Genomic DNA, 22,931 nt, shown 5'->3' with positions numbered 1-22,931 from the left:
TCCCAGAGATCGAACTTGCGTCCCCTGCATTGAAAGGCGCGTTCTTAGCCACTGGACTGCCAGGGAAGTCCCATACCACATCGTATTAAGCGTACATACCGTCTCTGTGATTCATGACTATTGGTGTTGCCTTGATCGCACCTGGCTAACCTAATGTGTGTCCGGTCTGATCAATGTAAGGTTATTCTTTTACCCCCTTCCATACTGTACTCTTCGGAAGGGAGTCAACCATATACAGCCCACAGCTAAGGAATGGGGTTTATAATTTCCCTCCTTGGGAGTGAAGTATCTACATACATTATTTCAAATTCTTTTGCATGGGAGGTTTGTCTCTCCTTCCTCATTTATAAATATACTCAATCATTTATGTATATGGCTGTTTATTCTTGGCTTTGTGTTATAATCCAGTACTACTGTATCTATTTTGATGCTCAAACTGTTCCAGCTTCGCCACTGGGAACTCTTTCAGTTGGTTCTCGTGCTCTTTTGACACACCCCCATCGATGGTTTTTGTTGGTTAATTTTTCATAGGATATTTTTTATTTTTTAGTGTTTTTTACCTTCCACTACTACAAGATGCTCCAGGCTCATCTTGTATATTTTCTACCCCAATCCTAGAATCAGTTGTATCTTCCTTTCATTATAGAATCATATTTAAAAAAACCAAGATCTGGGTGCCAAGTATGCTTATTGCTACTGGGGTGTCCTTTCTTTTAGACCCTCTCCGCTGACACAGCAAAAAATACACGTTTTCATATTTGATCTTTGATCCATTTGGAGCTTATATGTATTGAGATACGTATCCTCCTTTACCCTTTTGTGTCAATATCATTTATTAAAGAATCTATTTGCTTCCCACTGATTTGAAACGCCGCCTTTATAATTTACTGAATTTCCATCTGAAACAGAATCTACTTCTATCCAGTCCATCGGTTTCTTTGTCTATTCATGTGCCAGCTCCACACTGCTTTAAATGTCGAGACTAATATGTCTTAATATCCGACACATCTCATGACTAATACGTCTTACTATGTAGCAGGAATGGTTCCCTTCCTTGTTGTCTTTCTTTTTAGATGTTTTCTTGGCTTGAAAAAGAGTTACTTGGAAAAAAAAATGTCTAATGCCTAAAAAACTTCATACACCATTCTTGATGAGGGAAAGACACTGTAGAGGCACCGTTGATGCGGCCACATAAGCATGAAGCTGGGACACGGACCACAGGCCTTTCTGTTCACCCAGAAAACAAGCTGGGCTGGGGGCCAGGAGGATCATGGTCCCTTGAAGGAAACTGGGAGCTAAAAACATCAGTAGCCCAGCGTTCCCAGCCGCCTGAAGATGGTGACAGGGAAGACAGGACATGTCTATTATTTATTTATTTATTATTTTTGGTTGCACTGGGCTTCCCTGCTGCGAGAGGGCCTTCTCTGGTTGTGACAAGTGTGGGCTGCTCTCTAGTTGCCGTGCAAGGGTGTCTCACTGGAGTGGCTTCTCTTGTTTGTGGAGCATGGGCTCTAAGGCACGTGGGCTCAGTAGCTGCGGCACCCAGGCTAAGTTGCTCCGTAGCACGTGGGATCTTCCCAGACCAGGGATTGAACCCGTATCCTCTGCATTGCAAGGCGATTCTCAACCACTGGGCCACCAAGGAAGCCCCCAGTGGGCATTATTTAGTGAACATTAAGTCACTATTTCACTGACAGTCCTTGAGCGCTTTCAAGAAACTTGCTGCAGTCTCCACATACTCTAAGCAAATGAGCACTATGGCTGTTATGCCAGGGCAGCCTGGGTTCAGAGACATCTGTGTCTGTCTTCTTTCCTCCTGCTTCCCTGAAGGAATGTGGGAAAGCAGCAGAAAACAGCCAGCACCCTGTCTCGAAAGCCAGTTAGTTGCCTGACGCAGTTAGTAGATACCCCAGACCCCAACAGCTCATTGTCCCCATCTGCTCCTAAAGTCTCACTCCCCTTCCAGGCTACTGAATCCAGCCCCGTGCACACGAGGATGCCGACGCAGCCTTTCAACCTCATTATCTGGGGGAAAAATGCATGCAGTGGCCATAATTTACTGGTGTAGGCAGGAGAGCTGCCTGGTGCCTGGAGCAGAGTCCTGCATGCCGGGCCAGCCCTGGGATGCTTTTATCTGTGTCAAGGGAAAAGGTGGGGCAAGGTAGAGGCGTCTCTCCCCGGCTGGGCCAGGAAGAAGCAAGTCAAAACATCCGTGTAGTCACTGAACCAACTGCCCACCTCGACTGCCCCTGTCCATTCTGGATCTGGCCTGCCTGAGACCCAGAGGGGCCTTGTCTCGTGGCTGAGTCCCGTTATTGTTGTGTTTAACAACGGCACTCGTGACTGCAGTTCTTGGAGATCATCTAGGACAAGGGAGATATCTTGGGCAGGGCGGTTTCTCCATTTCTATTTTTTAGTCACATGTTTTTGAGAGCGAGACCCCTGGTGGCTTTTGGAGCCTTCTGCTTAAGGCACCGCAATGCAGGCTGCTCGGCTCGGGTGGGTTGTGGCTCTTACCCAGCATCTTGACCTCCTTGACCCTGCCAGCCTGATGCTTCTTCTCAGGTGGGGCCCAGACAGGTGCCAGCCCCCAGCAAAGAGCTGCTCCAGGAGACCTGACCCCTCCACCCCTTGGTGGGTGCGTGGGTGGACAGCCTGGGCTTTGTAACCAGACCTAGAAAATGCAGGAGGGTTCCCGACGCTTCAGCAGCTGATGTCTGGAGATCAATTAGAGATAATGGCTCTGGGTGGACTCGAAGAAGCATGGCCAAGATTTTTCCAGGTTGTGATTATGTTTATCTCATTACCGGGTGGCACAGCAGTGTCACACTGTGAGTTTGTGCTGGCTGCCTCGTTTTTGCTCATAGGGTGACCAGCCGCTGACCCCTGCTGGGCTGGGAGCTCCCCCTCCTCCACCTAGACAGAGGAGGCAAGGGCCCACAGCTTCTGCTCACAGCCCTCCAGACCCTTGCCCTCCCTGTAACCCTGTGTTTGTATAGTTTTTTTTGTTGTTGTTGTTAGAAAAGCTTTTAAATGACATTTATTTTTATATATCAGTAATGTTAAAAAGTATATATATGCTTATATACTAGCAATAAAAATTCGAGCTATAATTTTTAAAAATCTCTCTCTATAAAATGTATTTTAAAATTAAATAGTGTATTCAACAAATTGCACTATGACACTATGATCAAATGTAGTCCTGAAACTATATGTCACTAAGTTTAACTTTCTAAATACTGTCTCTTGGAAATGAAGGAATTAGATAAGCAAATTAACTTTCTTTGGTATGTTTTTAAAAAATCTTCTCCTTCATTGATTCAGACATCATTCAGATTCCTTCAACATCCCAGACACTGTCCTGAGCACTGAGGCTACAGCAGTGAATGAGACAGACAAGGAGCCCACTCTCAGGGAGTTCATAGGCCATAAAGATGATAAGTCAAGAAGAAAGAAAAGAAAAAAAAACAGATATGCAAAAGTGAGAGATTTGGGGCAGAGAATTAAAACTGAGACCACTGATAGTCTGTCCCTCTGTGTGAGAAGGCCTCTCTGAAAAGATGGCATCCAAGCCCAGACCCAAATGGGAAGAGGCGGCCGGTCCCGTGGAGGAAGGGCTTTCCAGGTGGAGCAGACAGCGAGTACAAAGGCCCTGGGGAGGGAACAGCAAGGGGCCAGGACAGGGGAGCAAGGGGCCCGCGTGCCTGGGAGAAGCCGAGGAGCCTGCAGAGGACAGCAGCCTCTGGCCCGCCTGTCACATGCGTGGAGAGCCTCAGTGTGAAGGGCAGAGGCTTCACTGGAGGTGACAGCCAGGAGGGATGAGCAGCTAGGAGAGCCGCCACTCTGACCCTAGGTGTGGCCCTGCCCCAGCCAGCCGTCTGACTTTCACTTCTCCCTGCTGCAGCTTCCCTGTTTCTGGAACAGCAGGTTGGGCCAGACTTTAGTGGTTTTCAAAGTTTGCTTTGTGACAGAGGAACTCCTTTCTTCAAGAAAACTCTTCTAGGAAGGAAGTTAACATGTTGAGGGTCAGCAGGAAGCAGGTGTGCCACTGGCAGAGATGGGAAGGGACCCCCGGAGTGCTGCCCAACCTGCCCTCCTGCTCCCCGCCAGCCTGCCTTCAGCAGTCGGTCACAGGGCCTGGACAGCCCTGAGCTGTGGGCTGGGGCGCTGCACACAGGCAGGAGAGAGGCCCAGCCCAGCATGACCACAGGCAGCCCGGCCCCAGGCTGGCCGCTCCTATCTCTCCGGCAGCTTCCTCCTCAGTAGCCATGAGTGACAGAGCCCATGCCGTGCCAGCCCCATGGTCGCTTTAAGGCTTGGATGTTTGGAATGGCTCCAAGTGCCTCGAGAAAAAACAGAGACAGAAGATCTGCTTTAACTGGAACACTGCTGTGGCTTGGGGAGTGCCTGGCACACCGGTGCAAAGCCTGGCACCTTTCCCCCTGCTGAGTGCCCCCGCCACACCACAGTAGCCACAGCAGTTGCCTCAACACAGCCCTGGTCATCTGTCTCTTTGAGTTTACACTAGAGGAGAGGCCACGTGGGAGGGAGGCCTTGCTGTCTAGTCCATCCACAAACAGGAGCCCTACGAATCAGACAATGATGCTTTTGACTACTGGGCCAGAAGCTCAGCTGGCCGTGAAACAAAACATGAAGGTTTTTTTAACACCTGAAACAGAAAGAGTGCAGGAGCAGCTGTTGGTAGTAACGTCAGTCAGGTTGGGTTGGTGTCTCTGTGACGCTGTTGACCTTTTCCTCATGCTTGCAAGTTGGTGGCTATTGCTCCAGCCATCTTGTCCACATTCAGGGTGAGAGGAAGGTGTGAAGGGGTGGCATAAGCTTAGCTCAGCAAAGCAAAAACACTCCTGGAGAGTTGCCAGCAGACTTTGGTTATAACATCTCATTGGCCAGGGTCACATGGCCACCTTCAGCTGCATGGGGGTACTGGGAAAGAAAGAATCTCACTTCCTCCCCACTCTGTAGTTGAGACGAGAAGGGAGAAGTACTGAGTCTGGGTGTCAAGTAAGTTAGTCCACAGTACCTGCCGTGGCCTTTGCGCCATCAATTGAGCTTGACAATGCCTTTGGGTGTTAAGTTCCCAAAGGTTCGGACAAGGAGAAGAATAGTAAGAGAAGGAAACAGAGGGGAAGCAGGGAGAAAGGAGAGGAGGAGGGGGTAGCGAGGAGGGGAGCAGGAACTGTTGTCTGAGGCCGTCTATGTACCAGGTCCCCCACAAACAACATGGGGGAACTGAGGCTCGGTGTCAGGGAGCTCAGGAAGCTCGTAGGAAGTCACAGTGAGTGGGAGGGAGAGCCGTGTTCCCTCCCAGGTTAACGCTGTTATTTCCCAAGGGATGGGCGGGGAGGTAGTGGGGAGAAGGGAAGGGAGAAAGGAAGTGATGGTGAGGGTAGGGCCAGGCTGAGGGCCCTGCAGCAGCAGCTCCATGAGTGCTGGCCCAGGTCTGCTTATCTCACCACCACAGTCGTTCACCAGGGTTAGGCCCTGGCGCACAGTAGGGTCTCAGTAAATGTTTGCTGACCAATATCTGTATCATTAATTACTTATCTTTCCTATCAACATCATTATTAACAATAGCTAGGCTTTGGGCAGGTGTTCTACACCAGGCATCAGTCCACACCCTGCAGGCTTCCCTGCGGTTAAGCCGCACAGCAGGCAGCCTTCAGAAACAAGCTTCTGTTACTGTGCCCCCATTTCAGAGATGGAAAAACTGAGACATGGAGAACTTGCCTGCCTGAAATCACACTGAGGAAGGGCCCGAATGCAAACAAAGCCCATCGCCTACTCTCCTGCCCTACCCCTACCCTAGAAGCTGACTCAGCCACCAGAAAGGCCTCTGTGCACCAGCTCTGGCCCCAAAGCCTTGGTTGCCACATACCCCCCCCAACACACCCACAGCTCCATCATGGAGGGATTCAGGGCTGAAATGGGAAGTGCCACCTGTGCCAGTTTCAGAGGGACCCCACTGCTCCTCCGGTCACCTGCTGAGGAGCAGCCAGAGCTGCAACCCAGCAGACCCCAAGGCTCAGCTGCCTTCAGGGGCTGCACGGAGAAGCCCACCGTGGAGCAGCCCCAGCCCATTCCCAGCTCCCAGCCCAGGGAAGCCTCCACTCACCCAGCTCCAGACTTTCCCTGGAGGGCTCCTCTCTCTGCTCTACTGGAGATGGGTGAAGCACAGCACTCCGTAGTCAGGCTCAGGGGTCCCACCTGGGGTCCACCACCTGCTCTGGAAATCAGTGCACCCTGTTTCAAACCCCAGCATGGCCACTAACTTTTGGTTCTGTGACTGTGAGCATGTCCCCTCGTCTCTGAGCTGTTGGTGACTGGATGTGTCATTTAATCTTCCTCCAAGAGTCCCTACTCTCCATGTGCAAAGTGGCAATTAATATCACCCTTGTTTGGTGAAATAAGGTCGCATAGCCGAGCACCCAGCACAGCGCCCAGTGTTGTGTGGGTCGTGGTAATTGATTACACTGACCTCGGTCATAGTAACTGGCCTTAGCTTCTTTCCCCCTTTTTCAAATTTAATGGAAGTTTAACACACGTACAGAAAAGAGCACATATCATTAAGTGGATGGCTTAGTAAATTTTTACAAACAGAATCCACCTGTTGTGACCAGTACTCACATTAAGAAACAGAACTTGGTCAGCACCCCAAAGGCTCTTTATGTCCCCCTCTGGTCACTAGTGCCCAGCAAGGGTGACCACTCTCCTGACCTCTGATAGCGCAGATTGCTTTTCTTTTTTTATTCACTTGGCTGCTTCAAGTCTCAGCTGCGGCATGTGGGATTTTCTTTATGTCATGCGGGATCTTTCACTGTGGTGCCTGAACTCTCTAGTTGCGATGTGCAGGCTTAGTTGCTCTGCGGCATGTGGGATCTTAGTTCCCCAACCAGGGATTGAACCCAAATCCCCTGCGTTGCAAGGTGGATTTTTAACCACTGGACCACCAGGGTAGTCCCTTTTGCCCACAGCATGAGTTTGAGAGGGTCCTCATGTCCTGAACCGCTAGTCTGTTCTTCCCATTGCTGAGCAGTACTCCACAGCACATGGACCACCCTCGTCCGTTCTGCATGGACACGTGGTGGTTCCCGGAGCAGAGCTGCTGTGAGTGGTGCTGCTATGACCATTCCAGTGTGTGTTCTTCGAGGACCATCTGAGCTCGTTTTTGTCCCTTGCACATGTAGGAGGAGTATTGCCACTGGGGCTGGCCTTGGCTTTTTGGCTGAGCCTCTCCAGACGTGCTGCGACAGAAAGGAGGGGAGGTAGGTTGCCCTTCTCTGGGGAGCTGTGAAGTGGGGTCTGCGTTAAGGGGGGAGTGCACTTAACTCGGAGCTCTGTTGTAGACCTCAGGGCTGTGCTGGACAGAGGGCAGGGCGGAGTCCTGAGCAATGCATTGGTGAGTCCCTACAGGACCCGACAGGGCCCTGGGACTGGGACTCTGCCATCTAAAAGCCTGTCCCAGACCCTGAGAGCTCACGGTCCAGTTGGGGAAGATGTATAATGCAGGAAATGGGAAGGACCACAGTGCATTGTGACATCAGACTGACAGAGACCTGTCACCAGAGCCAGCTGGGCTGTCTGTGAGACTGCCACTCTGAGTTCAGAGGGGCCTACATCTGGCAGGGGTGGAGGATGTCTTTGTTGATTGCCCAAAGTATTTTTCTACCTAGTGAACACCCATGTATCCTTCAGTGCCCAACTTAAATGTCACCTCCTCAGTGGACCCTCCAGGATCCACTGTGTCCTCACCTACTAGGTACTTCCTTCCTAGCGGGCCCTGCACCTATCAAGTGCAAACTGAATACTTATCCTGTGACTAGAAACTTTGTGGCCCTTTGTTTAATTTCTCTCTCCGACTGGCCCGCAGGCTCCGAGTAGGCTGACCTGTGTTGTTCTCATACGGTGCCTGGCATGGGGAGGGGCACTGTACATATTTGTGGGGGAAAAAACATGTCTGGAAGCATGCTCGATCAAAGGCTTGCAGGGGATCACACGTGGGTGATTGAGGGACAGAAGACGTGAGTCTGTTGGACGTGTAGAGTTCACAGTTTGAAACAAAAGGCTCTCAGGCCAGCCGGGCCGTGGAAGCCCTTAAAACACGAGGCCAGAGAGCTCTGACCTGAGTCTGCCAGCAGCGGGAAGCCATTGAAGGTGTGGAGTAGGGGAGCGTCACGAACAGGGGTTAATTGACGGCATTTTAAAACAACATATTTCTGAAAATGCGGTTGATGAAATCGTCGTTTTTACCTTTGTCATGGTTGTTAGGAAACCGCATTTTGACAAGTCAGGCTCTCAGTTCTGTGCATCATGGGAAATTTATCTGAATAGGGAAGGTGTGCGGGAACAGTGTGGGACAGCTTCTCCTGGATTTCCACAAAGGTGTCAAACTGACTGTGAGCTGGCAGCCAGCTGGGCAAAAATCAGTGCGTGTGAGGAATAAACGGACAAGCTGAGTTACTGCCCAGCCTGAAGACCAGGTATTCTGAATCCAGGCATGGGTAAAGCCTGGAGCTTCTAGCCGCGCTCCTCTTCCTGCTGGAAAGCCCTCTCCACTGGCCACCTGTCACATTCCTCCAGCCTTCTTTGGTTCAGAGTAGATGTCACTTCCTCCAGGTGTTAGTCGCTCAGTTGTATCCGATTCCTTTGCAGCCCCATGGACTAGAGCCCATCAGGCTCCTCTGTCCATGGGATTCTCCAGGCAAGAATATTGGAGTGGGTTGCCATGCTCTTCTCCAGGGGATCTTCCTGACCCAGGGATTGAATCCAGGTCTCCCACATTGCAGGCAGATTCTTTACCGTTTGAGCTACCCAGGAACCACCCGCTAACAGCCCCTTAATCAGAAACACCTCCCCCATGTCATAACTGTGCTGCACCTAGAGCACTGTCTGCTGTGGGAAGGGATTAACTGTCTCTATTATGCTGGGGGAGGGACAGTTCATGGTGGGCATAGAGGTGAGTGCTGGTTCTACCAGATATTAAAATATATTCCAGAGCTATGCTGTCGAGACAGGAATAGACAGATCAATAGAATAGGCAATTCCCAAAATAATGGGAAATTAGTATTCTATAAACATGGTGCTTCCAGTCAGTGGGTGAAGATGAGTTATTTAAAAGATGGTATTGGGACAGTTTGGATAGCCATTAAAAAAAAACAGAATAAGCTAGAGCTTTGCCACACTTCTTTATTTTTAAATTGGAGTATAATTGCTTTACGATGTTGTGTCAGTTTCTGCTGTACAACAACCAGCAACAACATCAGCTATGTGTATACTCATATCCCCTCCCTCCTAAGCCTCTCCCCTCCCCCTCCCCACTCCTCTGGGTCATCAGAGAGCGCTGAGCTGAGCTCCCTGTGCTACATAGCAGCTTCCCGCTAGCTATTTTACCGGTGGTAGTGTGCGCATGTCAATACTGTCTCAATTCGCCTCACCCTCCTTTTCCCCTGCTGTGTCCACAAGTCCATTCCCCACGTTTGTGTCTCTACTTCTGCCCTGCAAGTAGATTCACCTGTACCACTTTTCTAGATTGCATGTATATGCATTAATATATGATATTTTCCTCTTTCTGACTTACTTCACTCTATGTGACAGACTCTAGGTTCATCCACATCACTACATACTACTTAATTTTTTTCCTTTTTATGGTTGAGTAATATTCTGTTGTGTATATGTACTATATCTTCTTTATCCATTCATCTGTCAATGGACATCAAGGTTTCTTTCATATCCTGGCTACTATAAATAGTGCTGCAATGAACACTGGGGTACATGTGCCTTTTTGAATTATGATTTTCTCAATTTCCCTCACTTCTTATATGGAGATAAATTACATATAGAATAAAGATTTAACTCTAACGAAGCTATAAATGCTCTGGAAGAAAATATGGGTGAATTACATTTATAATCTTAGAGTGGAAAAAAAAAAACCTTTGTTTTGACCTGAAATCCTAAAGCCCTAAGGGAAAAAAACTAACTGGATGATATAAAAATGTAAAATTTTCATGGCAAAAAATCGCATTGTAAACAAAATAAGAATAACAAAAAGAAAACATATTTGCAAATTTTATAACAAAAGACTAATATCCTCCCTTTCTAAACAGTTCTTACAAAAAATAAAAGACCATAACCCAGTAAAGGGCAAAGAATATGAATAGATTGTTTAAAAAAAAAATTACATGTGACCAGTAAACACATGATATGCATAAATATAGGCTCCCATTCCCAAATGAAGAGGGCAAAGAGAGACACCATTTTTCACTTCTCAGATTGGCGAAGATGAAAGAGGTTGCTGATACCAAGCGCTGACAAGCGTGTAGTCAAATGGGAGCTGTCGGGCGCGACTGGCCGCTGAGGAAACGGGTGCAGCGGCATCTGTGGAGAGGCTGCCGGCCAGCACTGTGAGGAGCAGCCTCCTGGTGCTGACGACAAAGCTGCTGCTGAAACCAGCACCCCTCTGGGGGAAGGAGCAAGCTTGTGTTTTATGACCTGACCTCAGAAGTCACAGACCCTCAATTCCACTGCCCTGTCCATTGTGCCGGGGGACCCAGGGTGTGATACTTGGAGGGGAGGCTCATCCTGGGACAGCTGGGAGGCGGGCAGTTTCTAACGCCAAAGGGGAAATTTTGGTGTCAAACACATTAAAAACACTATTTTATTATTCACTTCGTAGATGAGGAAACCGGTGCCCCAAGACCTTGTTTGGTGTCACAGCCAGAACTGGAACCAGTCCCATTTGGCTAAACTCTTTCTAGTCTACCTCCTTCATGGTCACCCCCAAACCACTCCTGATGTATAATAAGATAGAATCTAATCTCCTCTGATCTCATAATTTAGACTGCATGACTTCCTCGCTCTTAGAATAAAAGTCCCATACCTTGCGGTAATGTCCAAGGCTCTGAGTGCTGGGCCCTACATGCCCTCTCCCCCTCCCCTCTTCCCAACCTCCCCTCTCTCTTACCAAGTCTCTTCCCGACTCAGGGCCTATACACTAGCTGTTTTCCTCTACCTGCAAGACCGTGCCCCCAAGTCTTCACCCAGGTTTCAACTTCCACCATCCCAGGGTCAGGGCCCATGTGGGCTTTCTCAAACTAAGAGGGGCTTCCTTGACTACTCAGCCCAGAGCCCACCTTGTCTCCCCTGTGTGCCCTCCACCCCTCACCCCCTCATCCTCCGCTTCTCCTTCACCCCATCACTACCTCATCCCATGTCTGCAGGATCCAACCAGGAGTCAAACTTCGCATTCCGTTATTAGTCTCGTGATTGAGAACTGTCAGACTGATGACAGTGAATCTTTGAGGAATCCAGGACACTTGTGGAGAGTCTCTGTCTTTCAGTATTTCTTGTCTGGTTGTCTCTTCATGATCAGATTCAGGTTAAGCATTTTGCGCGGGAGGACTTGACATGGGGAGAACTCAACACAGGTGATGCTATGTTCTCACTGCATCCCTTCAGGAGGTGAGCACACCATTTCAGGTGGGCTCCACGTCCGGGTCTGCTGATTTGATTGCTTAGTTGGGGAGTGTCTGCCAGCCTTGCCTTGGTGCAGGTACATGTGTCTTTTATAAGTAATTTGCAGGGAAAAACATTTTTGAATGCACTGAGATGCTTGAATAGTATCTATTCTGGTCACGATAAGATCCTGTTATTCCAGATCACGAACTACTGGTTCCCATGGTCGGGTCCCTGCTCCTGGAGCATGCTCATTTCATATGGGAATCTGCCCGGAGTGGTTTGCTGCTTAAGAAGCTCCACAGAGCAAATGCCACCATTTACAAAGGCACCCACTGTACGTAGAGCCTGGAGGGGACCTGAAGGCAGTACTGCACCCTTAAGCAGACCAGAGTAGCCTTTCTCTGTTGTGGTCTCTCACCAGACTGGGGCTGGAAGAAGAGACATATCACCAGGAGAATTAGTGGTCAAGAAACTAGGTCATGCCATTCCTCGTTGGGACCCATGCTGTGGCCACTTTAAGGAGATGCGCAAAGACGCTGAAAACAACCTACACAAGGTTACTCAAGGAGTAGGCAGCTCCTGCAGGAATTAAAGAGCCAGGAGGTTTCTGCAGGCTTCAGCACACAGGAAAACTCCCCTAATTCGCAGTGCTGCTAAACAGCCAGGCTTCTCCAGGGCCCCCAGCCACTTCCTGTGGGTCGAGTGGGGCTGGGGCTGTTTTATCTCAGGGATGGTAAATGAGTTCACATTTCAAGCCTAGAGAAAATCACTGCTCTGCCCTTCTGGGCGGCACTAGCTCTCTTATTTGTGAGAAGAGGTAGGTTATCTGGGTTCAATTCCGCCTTTGAACACCAGTTGGATCTGGGTTTATATTTCAAGCCCAGATGTCCACCATTGCTGTGAAATCATGACTCAGGCCAGAAGTCAAAGGTCTCCAGAAATGTGGGGGGAAGAGATGGGAAATCCTGGGCTTGAATTATGTCATTTGCAGAGTGAGGAAGGGCAGTTCCCGTGTTGAAAACAGCCACATTTCCCTGTATGAATTCAAGAGTCATGGCCACTAGTTAATTCTAAAAATCATTATCTGTGTGTGGACGTTCAGGCAGTGAAGTTTCCAAACTGTCTACCACCACAGAGGAGGGGACGTTAAGATCTCATGGAGAAAAGAGGGAAGAGAACTGGTTTGAAAACACATTTGGTTTTAGGGATGAAAGGTGCTAATGAGTAACATGCTTAGAGCCTCTTTTAAAAATAAAGTGTGGGTCTTATATTGACAGTGAAATCTTAAGCGTGTGCAGAAGGAAGTCTGTGCTCTGTTAATTCGATGTGTTGTCATCTTTTTATTTTTCTAATGGGTGAATACTGAGCCCTGAACCTGTGATACTGTATTTCCAACTCGTACCTGTAGAGGGAGCCTTGTTTACCTCGGATTGTTCACAATGCAAAGCTTTCAGTGGAAGAAAGAAAAAGGCTTTTTACAGAGAAAAAAAAAAAAAGTTGGAGGGTTAAAGGCAGTCTGTTTCAAAATTGCAAACAATCCCGCTGGCTGTCTCGTTTTCTCTTCTTCGCTGGTTTCCCTGTGAATGAATTGTAGCGTAAAGTCAGTAGAAATTGCCCTTCCTCTTTGGATGCGACCAGAGGAATCAGGAGATGGGATCGTTACTGGTGTTTTTTTTTTTTTTTTTTTTTTGCTATTTCCTCACAGAATTCCACGAGGGCAGCTCTCCAACCCCGTTAAAACACAGGGTTTTTCTGAAGGCTGACCTGTTGGAGGGTGTGGATTTGGGGAGGGGGAGTCTGCCCCTGACCCGTCTTCTCTGTTGGGATCTAATCCTGCTTTGGGGGCGTCTAATTCTGCTGTTGGGGTACGAGCGCTCTATGTTCCAGGCTGAGTCTAAGGCTCCTCAGAGGTCCGGGGTCCCCCACCCCCGCGACGACCGGTGCGGTCTTCTCCTGCACCCAAGGTGGACGAGGACAGTCTGCGCGCGGCACCGCATCTCTGATCCGCGCGGGTCTTCCCCTTACTGCGATGCTGTGTCTGGACCGCGCGCTCCCGGGTCTGGGATGGAGCAGCATTCTTGATGTTATCCTGTTACTTTACAACTGTATCCTGCGCGTCTTCAGGAGCCCGCGCAGGGTGGTTTAGGGGAGCACAATGACCGGCGGGAGGGGGAGCGGGGACGGATCCGGGAGCAGGCTGGCGGCGGGCGCTGGAGATGGTGGAAATGTTTGGGTCGCACAGGTGAGCGCAGCCGGACTCCGAGGCGCCCGCCAGTAGGGAAGGGGAGCAGGGGAGGGTGGAAACTAAGTGGTGGGAAAGAGACAAAGGAAGAGTGAAGAAGCGAGATGGTGCGAAATAGAGGAGGGGGATGGGAGGGGGCAGCGAGTGGGCAGCAACGCCGAGGAGCCCGAGCTTGAACTTGAACGAGAAAAGGTGGGGGCCCAGAGGCTGGGGGGCGGGCAGCACAGAGCCGACCACATGCCTGTCTTTCCCAGACCCGGGGCTCGCTCTGAACGCCGGGGGGCCCAGCCCTCTGGCCCAGCAGCCCCGCCCAGCGAGTACCCGCGTCCCCTGGGAACCAGGGGACGCGTAGGGGTCGAGGGCTGCCTTAGGCCCAGGGTGCCGAGAGTTCCTAAAGGTGCCTGAGTCACTTTCTTTGGGTCAAGCCTCTCCTCTTCTGGCCTGAACGCGGATAGCCGACCGCGCGCCGCTCCCCCAACCCTCACCCCGGACTCGAAGACTGGGTCCTCCGGGAGCAAGGGGCGGGCACAGACCCCATCGCCTTCTTTCCCGGGCTCCGTCCCCCGCAAGAATCTTCCTCCAAGCGCTTCCCCCTTAAGGGCGCTCACCCCCGGGAGCGCTCGGCGGCGCGTCCAGCGCGCCCTCATCCCTCCCCCTACCTGGCCCAGCACCCTCTCCTTCTTCCTCCCCACTCCCCTCCCTCCTTTCTCCGCTCTCCCCCTCCCCCCGCCCGGGCCCACTCCTCCCGCCTGCCCGCCCGCCCCTCCACCTCCTCGGGCTGCTCCTCCTACTCCCCCAGCGTAAGCCCTCCGTGCGTTCCCCTCCCCCCGGCCCCCGCCCCGTGCCGGGTCCCGCCCCCCTCCCCCGCCTCCCCGTGCCCGGTGCCCCCCTCCCCCTTCCTCCCTCCCGGCCGCGGCGCCGCCGCCGCCGCCGCCGCTCGCCTGGGCCCTCCCCCCGGCCACCCCCGCCCCCGGGCCGGGCAGTGACGCGCCGCGGCGGTGCCAGCCCCTCTCCCCGGGCGGCCGCGGCGGCAGCAGCAGCAGCAGCAGCTGGAGCTGGAGGGCTGTCACCGCCGCCCGCCCCGCTCACTCGCCGAGCCCGACCGTGCGTCTCCGCCTCGCCTCCCGCCCAGGTACGGAGTCCGGCCCGGATCCCCGCGATCCGGCCGTTTCCGGGCCCCCGGGCCGCCGCCCCCCTTCTCCCGCCGCTGCGGCCGGCCGTTGAGCTGCGGTTAGGGGGGCGGGAGACTGGGGGGGTTCCGGGGAGGGGGACGCGGGGGAGCTTCCTGCGCCGCGGCTGAGGAGGGGGGCGCGCGGAAGCGGCTGCGCCCTGGGCGGAGTGGGCTCGGGCGCGGGGCGGGGGGCGGGTAAGTGGGACCGAGTGGGGTGGGGGCAGTGAAGCCTGCACTCCGGGGGCCGCGGGGCTCTCGAGAGGGGCGCCCGGCCCCGAGTGCGGGGGGCTGCCGGGCGCACCCCACTCCCGCGCCGTGCGCGCCGCCGGTCCTGGGGGGCGGTGATTGTGTGCGCCGCGCCGCGGTATTGTGCGGCGGCCGTACGGTTTGCGGCGGGCTCGGCACCGCGTCCCGTGGAGGCAGGCATTCGCAGGCGGCGGGGTGGGGGCCGGGTTGGAGTGGCCGCCGCCGAGGCCGTAGCGAGAAGGGAAGTGGACTGTTTGGAGATGTGAGGACGGGAAGCGTTGAGTGGCAGGGAGGGGCTCCCTGCCTCGGCGCGGGGAGTTGAGACGGGATTTGCAGAGTTGAGCCCACTTCAGCAGACCCCCGCACCTCCCTGGACCAGACCTGATGCCCCTGTCAAGTGAATGATCGGAGCAGAAGCTTGGGGTATCGGCGGCCCCTGTCTTAGGGGCATTCCTTACGGACCGGGGCGCATGGGTCGGGGGCAGCTGGCCAGAGCCTGGGCGCGCGCCCGGGTTAAGTTGGATTTACACCTCCGTCCGCCGCTCTCGCTTCTCCGAGGCTGGACACTTTTTCGGGCGGCGGGGGTTGGGGGAGTGCAGTTCACGTTTTTATTCCAGCCGCGTGGGTTCAGAAGTGACCCCCACCTCCCTACTCCCACCTGGAGCCGCGTTTGCCGGAGTCCAGTCGCCCCTAGCGGGCCGCGCTTCCTGGGGGAAGTTCTCATTATGCCTCGCTAATTAGCATTATTCCTGGAGAAAGGTTAAGGTTAGACCGTCCTTTTCCTTATCGGGAGGCCCACCCCCTTCCTCCCGATTCCCTTCTTCCTCCCTCCTCCCCAAGAGCACAAAAGCACAAAAAGAAAGTGTGAAGAGGCGCAGATCAATGGAGAAGCCACAAACCCATTAATTCAAATGGAACCTTTTTCCCCCCTCTAAAACATTGATTTTTCTTTCTGTCTGCTCTGAGGGGAGATTAATAACCTCCTGATTTCACCTGAAATGGTGTTTGGACTCTGTGATTTCCTCCTCTTTCTGAGAAGGATTGTGGCTTGAAATAGATTCTCCCTTGAGATAAAGCCCTACTTATCCCAGAATGAGCTGGAAACCCCAGCCTGGGCCCCTGTCCTACCAGGTGGGGGGTGTGGGGAGAGGGTTGTGGGGCTCTCACAATTGCTCCAGAGAGAGTCATGACCAGGGGCCCCATCTTGCCTGCCCCTTGCTTCTGGTCTTCGGGTGTTCTGAGGGAAGGACCCATATAGGGCCCAAGCCCCAGTGATGGTTTAGCCAGGAGGTAGTGAATTACCCCTACATTGGAAACCCATTACAGCCTGAATTCTTAGTTAAATACTATCAAGCTTAGTTTAACCCCATCTCAAGGTGGGCTTCTTTTGGAGAGTGGGGGTTGGAGACAGCACCACCCCCCTCCCACATCCACTGCACCATGGCTGGGCGCCAACACCCCATTCAGCACCGTCCTGAGGAACAGCAGGAAACCCAGCATCCAGGGCCTTCCTCCCAGCTGGAAAGGCTGATCTGGGAGAACTTATGTGGCCTGAGTCACCCTGGGGCCGTGTGGAGCCGCGCTGGCCCTGAGTTGCTCAAGAACTTTTTTTTTTTTTTGTCTTGTCTGGGTCCTTTTCTTGGAAGGAAACTCCTGCAGGGGATTAGTGCAGAGTGGTTTCTCTCAAGCCCACTTTTCTGCTGGAAGAACCTTGTCTGCTGAAGCTCATCTTTCCAGCCTCCCTTTTAAAGAGACCCCTGTTCATGGCAGGGTCTGGGGTATCAATGAGGCCCTCGTGGTTAGGAGTGCTGGGAAAACAGCCAGTTGCCTTTGCTTGGGAAACAAAAGCCTGTTTTACACTCAATACACTAGTAGGAAGGTGTTGAAAATGCTCACCCCAGCATCCAGGCACCCATGACAGCAGAGACAACAGAGCATCCCTGTGTCGATGCAGACGTCTCTGACAGACTCTGTGCATGTGTGTGTGTGTGTGAGAGAGAGAACCTAAAATGTGGTAGGTGATTGGCTATGTCAGCCCTCCCCACTTCATGTTTCCCAGAAGAGCTTGTATGGCTAGGAAGCAGAGGAGGTATGCTGGCAGGAAGGAGTGGAATTGAGTGGAGTGTCTGTCCCCAGGAGCCTGGCGTCTGCCCCTGGTGGCCAGGTGAGCTTGGAACGAGGGCATGAGCTGCAGTCTGGGGACTCCCTAGCCCCCAGGAGCTGTGGCTCAGACCACCCTAAGATGTCATTTGTGCTGTTCCTTCCCAACCAGGATTTTGAACCCTTGTTGCTTTGGATCCTGGGGGAAGGAGGGGGTTCGTCTTCCATTAATAAGCCATCTGATGAGCTGAAGTGGTTAAGTTGGGGTCAAATGTGGTTCAGTACCTCCTTGGCATGCTCAGAAGGCTGTGTGTGTAATGCTCGCTGACATGGAGACAGGCAGGGGAATTGCCTTGCGCTGAAGAATTTCCAGGGCCTGGGAGGGGCCTACAGGTGTTCCAGAAGGAGGTGCTCACTTTGTCCACCCTGGTGTCCGCCGGTTTGGGGTAGAGCCGGTGCCAGGGCAGCTGCCTTGAGCCTGGTGGTCTTCCTGGCAAGAGCTTCAGCCTCTCATCAAACCCACCCCAAGGGGATGGACAGAGAAGGGGTCTGTTTCCTGCCTGGCCCATTCCTGCCTCCCACCCCTCCTCTGAAACACACACACCCAAGGCTTACTGCTCACAACGGCACTGAATTCACAGCAAATCCTTCTCCCTTTCTCTCTCAAAGCAAGCAGTAGAGATAGAGTTACAGCTCTGAGGAGAGGCCTGGAAAATGTTGTGTGAGGCACACCCCAGGATCCCTGTCCTGGAGGATGCAAATGGCTCAACTTCAGAGGCACCAGGAACCCAGTTTCGAGAAATTGACCCCAGTTGTAAAATAATCAGGTTACTGATAGCACCTGCCCCTGGTTACACACCATGGATACAGGCACGTTTCCACCATTTCCCCTCTGGTCTCCCATTTTCTCCTCCTCCTGGGCTGGGCAGCGGTTGGTGCTAGTTTGCCTGCAGAGGAGGAAGGGCCTCAGAGCCTGGGTGGAGAGAAACTGAACCTGCCCGTGAATTCTGGACTGCAGATAAGAGTAGGGAGGGTCTGGTCGGCTCCTCTCCTCCTGCCCAGAGTCAGGGCTCCCTGACTGGGGTGTGTCCCAGGAGCAGCCTTGGGTGGTGTCTTCCTGCCGCCCCCCCCACCCCAGCTCTTGAGTTCCCTTTCCAGAAGGGCAGTTGACCCAATCGCCCTGTGACCCCGCAAGTGGCTCAGGTCCTTTGGCGCCGAATAAATGATGACCTTTTGTCAACAGGTGGGCAAGGCTGCAGCCTGCAGGGTGTCTGAAGCCAGAGCCAGGAGTCACGTGGGGTCTAGGAAGAGGGGCCCCAGAAGTAATGGATTGTACACACTCCTTTATTTTTTAATGAAAGTTTCAATGAAGTTTGTTTACAGAAAGAGAAATTAGTAAACCAGGTTTCCTTGAGATTCCAGAGTGCCCGACTTGTGACCTCTGGGCCTGCTCTCCGTAACCCTCACCATCACCTCTTACAGGTCCCTCAAGCCCAGCTATGTCCCACTCTGCTCATCGCTGATAGGCTCTGAATTATGTGCTGGTAATTGCCTGTGTCACTGGCCTGCTCCTGGAGCCTGGGCCTGGGGTGAGCCGGTGAGGTGACAGTCTGCAGGGGGCTCTGCCGTAGCAGATGGATGGCAAAGGGGGCTTGGGCAGACTTCTCTTGGTAGGTCCGCCTGGAAGTGAGGATGTGGGAGTTGATTTGGATTGGAACTTATAGTTTGGTGTATTTTTTTAAGTTAGGCCTCATAAATTTGATTTCTTACTTAAAAATTTACTGTATCAGGGACTTCCCTGGTGGCCCAGTGGCTAAGGCACTGCGTTCCCAGTGCAGGGGGCCAGGGTTTGATTCCTGGTGGAAGAACTAGATCCCACGTGGCACAGCTAAAGATCCAGCAGGCCACAGCTCAGACCACAGCTAAGGCCAAATAAAAATAAATAAAGTTTTAAAAGTTTATGTATCAGTGGTATCAAAAGCTTAATAGAACCATCACCCACAGAACAGGGATTCATGTGGCAAAACACTGGGGGCTGTGGCACACTCACTGGGGAGAGCTTGATAGTGAATAAGTGGAGACGGGGTTCCCCAGCCTCCTTCTCCTTCAGTGCCTACACGTGGGTCAAAAGTCGTGTCTCTTCTTCCCTAAATAACAGGGCCCTGGAGGGAAGGAGTCCTGCTGTGGTCTCAGCGCTCCTAACACAGCACCAGCACATAGTAGGTGGTCCATCAGTGCACATCTGTTCACTGATAAGAGTGGTCCAGGTGTGGGTGTAAATATAGCTTCATCTCCCGTGAATTTCCTTTGGGTCTCATCCTGAGACGCTTTGTTGTTAAGGCATCTGGTTCCTTCCACTGAAGGGAGGAAGTGTGGTGAGGCGGCCCCTCGGAGTGGTGGACTGTGATGTGGGTGCTGAGCAGACTGCTTGGGTTCCGATCTCACGAGCCCTGGGGCAGCTGAGGCAGGTCCAAGGTGGGGAGGGCGAGTACCAGATCTGGAGAGAGGCCTGACATGGGTGCCTGCTGTTCCTATTGGACAAGGAAAGCTCAGACAACCCTCGTCTCAGAGCCCCTCATGGATGGGCACTGGGTGCTCTTCCTTATTGGGTGGTCACAATTCAGTGTAAAATGTAGCCCACCTCTGCCCAGTTTGGCCTGTCTGGGCAGGGAGATGTGGAGAGGGGCCATTTGGGCGAACAGTTAAGTGAGCTGAGCCAGAGAAACCCGAGGCTCTGCATGGGGGCGCCTGGCAGCTGCAGGCAGGGAATGCCACACGGCAGCACGCTGCCACCCGCCTGCCAGCCAGGGTCCAGGTTTCATATGGTCTCCATTCAGGAACCATGTGTAACAGGACCAAGCCCCTGCTTGTCAGACTGATGCTGCATCCTCGTTAAACCCCAGTGTCATGCCAGGCAACTCAGCCAATTTGACTGGTCTCACTGGCTTTGTCCAGAGAACACAGAGCCCGCTCCCCACTCTTGGAAGGACTTAAGGCTGTCTCGGGGGAGAAAGGGCAGAGAGCCACCGTGCTGGCTGCTGTAGCTGAGTTCTCTGCTGCCCAACTGCCGGGCTGATGGTACAGACAAGCAGGCCATGTGAGGCGAGGTGCGGTGGACCCTAAGCTGGACTTGATGGAGAAGGGGGACGTGCGTTTGGAGTTTGGGTTCTGAGGTGCCGCAGCACCGTGAGCATTCCAGGTGATGGGCTGGGAAGGAAGCTAGCGTCCGGGCCTTCAGGACTGCACGCTTCTGGCTCTGCTCATGACCTTGGGCGAGTGCCTTCACCCCTTGGAGCCTCAGCTTCCTCATCTGTAGAATGGGGCTGATAACTGCATGCACCCAAAGGGCCTATGGTGCACTTGGCAACTGATAAACCATGGCTTCTGTCGTTGTTAAACTGTGGCCGAGGGGCTAGAGTGAGGTTCAGCACTGCACCAGCGGTTCTGAATTTTCCTTGCTCATTGATGAAGAAAACCTGTGTGTTTGATGGAACTCCTTTCTCTGAGTGGAAGATGCCCACCCGGGATTATGTGCCCCTTAGGAGGAAACACCCCCGAATGGCTTCACTGCCCACGCAGCTCACGCATCCCCTAGTTCCAGTGGCCTCCTGACTGCCTGCTGGAACCCACCAGCCCCCCCACACACACCGCCTGTCACAACCTCCCTCACTTCTGCAAGCCTCTGCTCTGTCGTCTGACGGCAAGGCCCTTCTTGGCCACTCTGGGAAACGCAGTCCTGCAGGTCCCTCGCCCCTCTTGTCCTGCTTTATTCTTTATCGTGTTGCCCTAACACTCCTGATATTATGAGTTTTTCTGCTGATGGTCCCTCTCCCCCGGTGTCCCTCTCCACAGTGAGCACCAGAAAGGCCATGACTTGTCCACAGGTAAATTTTCCAGCATCTAAATGCAGTAAACCTGGGTTCGATCCCTGAGTTGAGAAGATCCTTTGGAGAAGGGAATGGCTACCCACTTCAGTATTCTGGCCTGGAGAATTCTATGGACTGTATAGTCCGTGGGGTCACAAAGAGTTGGACGCAACTGAGCGAGTTTCACATAGATGTTCATTAAATAACTTGTTGAATGGATGGAGAATTTTGAGTGAGTGGTGCTTCCAGATGTTAATAGATTACTTGGTCCTTTAAGTCACAAGTGTTTCCACAAGAGCCAGGAGAAGGCCTTCCTACTTCAGCCGGGACTTCAGGGTCCAGTGACCCCAGGACAGCCAGGAAGGAGCCAACAGCCCACTCGAGGATGGCCTCGTTCCTGGCTCCCAGAACCCAGATGGCCCTACCCCTCTGAGGGTCCTTCTCCCCACCTGCTCACCGCCCCTTACCCTCCTGTCCCTGCCCAGTTAGCACAGGGAGAGTCATGTTGCCCTTTTTGAAGAGAGAACCCTTTGAACGTGCGTGTATCCCTCCAGGTATGAGAATCCAGTCTGAGTAAGCGGGCTTTCACCCAGGGACGGCTGTGGGGCGCATTCTTGTGTATGAGGAGCAGAGAGCCTGTGGGAGGGAGGCAGGGCAGCTGTGTGTGTGTGTGGGGGGGTGGGCCCCTAGGGCACACGTGGTCCCTGTGCCCCGAGGCTCTGTGCGAGCAGCGTGGGGACCCCTGAGCTGGGCAGAGCTGTCATCCTCCTGATTCAGCCGCAGAGGGTACCCACTCCTCTGTGCTGCCCAGAAGCTGTAAATTCCAGGAAACTCCCTGCCAGCCGGGCTGGTGGGGGAGGGCGTGGGGGAGCACCCACTGGTTCCCTAGCACTTGCAGAGCAGATGTGTCTGCCTCGGACAGCAGCCGAAGAAAGTTCAAACCGAAGTGTGTTTGCTTGCTGTAAAAGAGACCTCTGTGAGGGGCCCCTGGAGGGAGGTTTTGGGGGGGATGGTGCTCTGCCAGAGGTCCTTACTGGGGGCCCACAGAGGCCATTGTATCTTGCCAGATGGGGGAGGGGAGGGGGCAAAGCCAGAGCTCCAGGGTGTGGGAGCTGCTGGGTCATCTTTCTTGCGTTTTACAGCCAGCTCCCAAAGACAGTTGCTAGCTGCTGCTCTTGAAAGAGGCAGGGCCTGAAGGAGGTGGGGTCCCTTCCCACTGGAGGGCTGGGTGGAAGGGGCCCCGCCCCGGGGGTTCCCGGATGCCTGGCCCAGGGCTGGCTGAAGCCAGCAAGGGGAGAGGAGGCAGGCGTGCTCCTCGCCTGCAGGCCCTCCGGCTGTTTGGAAGGCCCTGGCGGCCCCCCAGGCCCTTGAGCCGAACCCCCTTTGCGGTCTGATCCAAACCCTCGCCTGCCCCACCCCCTTCCTTCGCTATACTTCTGGGGCTGGCCTTTTCAGCTCTGGAAGCCGCCCAAGAGCATATCTTTGAAGCACAGCAAAGGTTAGGAAGGAGGAAGACAGAAATGTCCTCTGGGCTGGGGGAGTGGGAGAAAGGAATTCCATGCATGCTCCACGGGAGTTGGGCGGCTGGCGTGGTGGGGGCCATCAGCCTGGCCTCAGCAGTGCCCGACGTGTCCTGCTGCCCACGTCTGCCCGCCTGGCCCTACGTGGAGTGAACCCTCCTCCCAAGGCTATTGGCAGGGAGTGGGGAGCAGTGGCCCTTGTTTACGGCGCTGCTTCAACCTTGGCTCACAGGGGTAAGAGCCAGGCCCTGCCACCCGCCCCTACAGGATGCGAGACCTCATAATTGTCTTCAATTACAGCCAGCACCGGCCCT

General features: G+C 53.3%; 1 protein-coding gene across 4 annotated transcripts in view; it reads left to right on the top strand.

Annotated features, from left to right (window-relative positions):
* NOL4L (nucleolar protein 4 like) overlaps positions 1-22,931 on the top strand; it is a 127,455-nt gene that overhangs the window by 80,500 nt on the left and 24,024 nt on the right. Inside the window, exon 1 of one of the 4 annotated variants that reach the window (XM_070381574.1) lies at positions 14,689-14,846. The exons of 2 other annotated variants lie outside the window; for them this stretch is intronic. The gene's annotated coding sequence lies outside the window, so the exon portion shown is untranslated. Of the gene's footprint in view, positions 1-14,688; positions 14,847-22,411; positions 22,596-22,931 lie in introns of those variants that run through there. One more of the 4 variants, XM_070381575.1, reaches the window with a different exon arrangement.

This window comes from Bos mutus, chromosome 13, assembly GCF_027580195.1.
Source record: "Bos mutus isolate GX-2022 chromosome 13, NWIPB_WYAK_1.1, whole genome shotgun sequence".
NCBI lineage: Eukaryota > Metazoa > Chordata > Mammalia > Artiodactyla > Bovidae > Bos > Bos mutus.
Note: the sequence above shows the minus strand (reverse complement) of the source record. Positions and strands in the feature narration are given on the sequence as shown.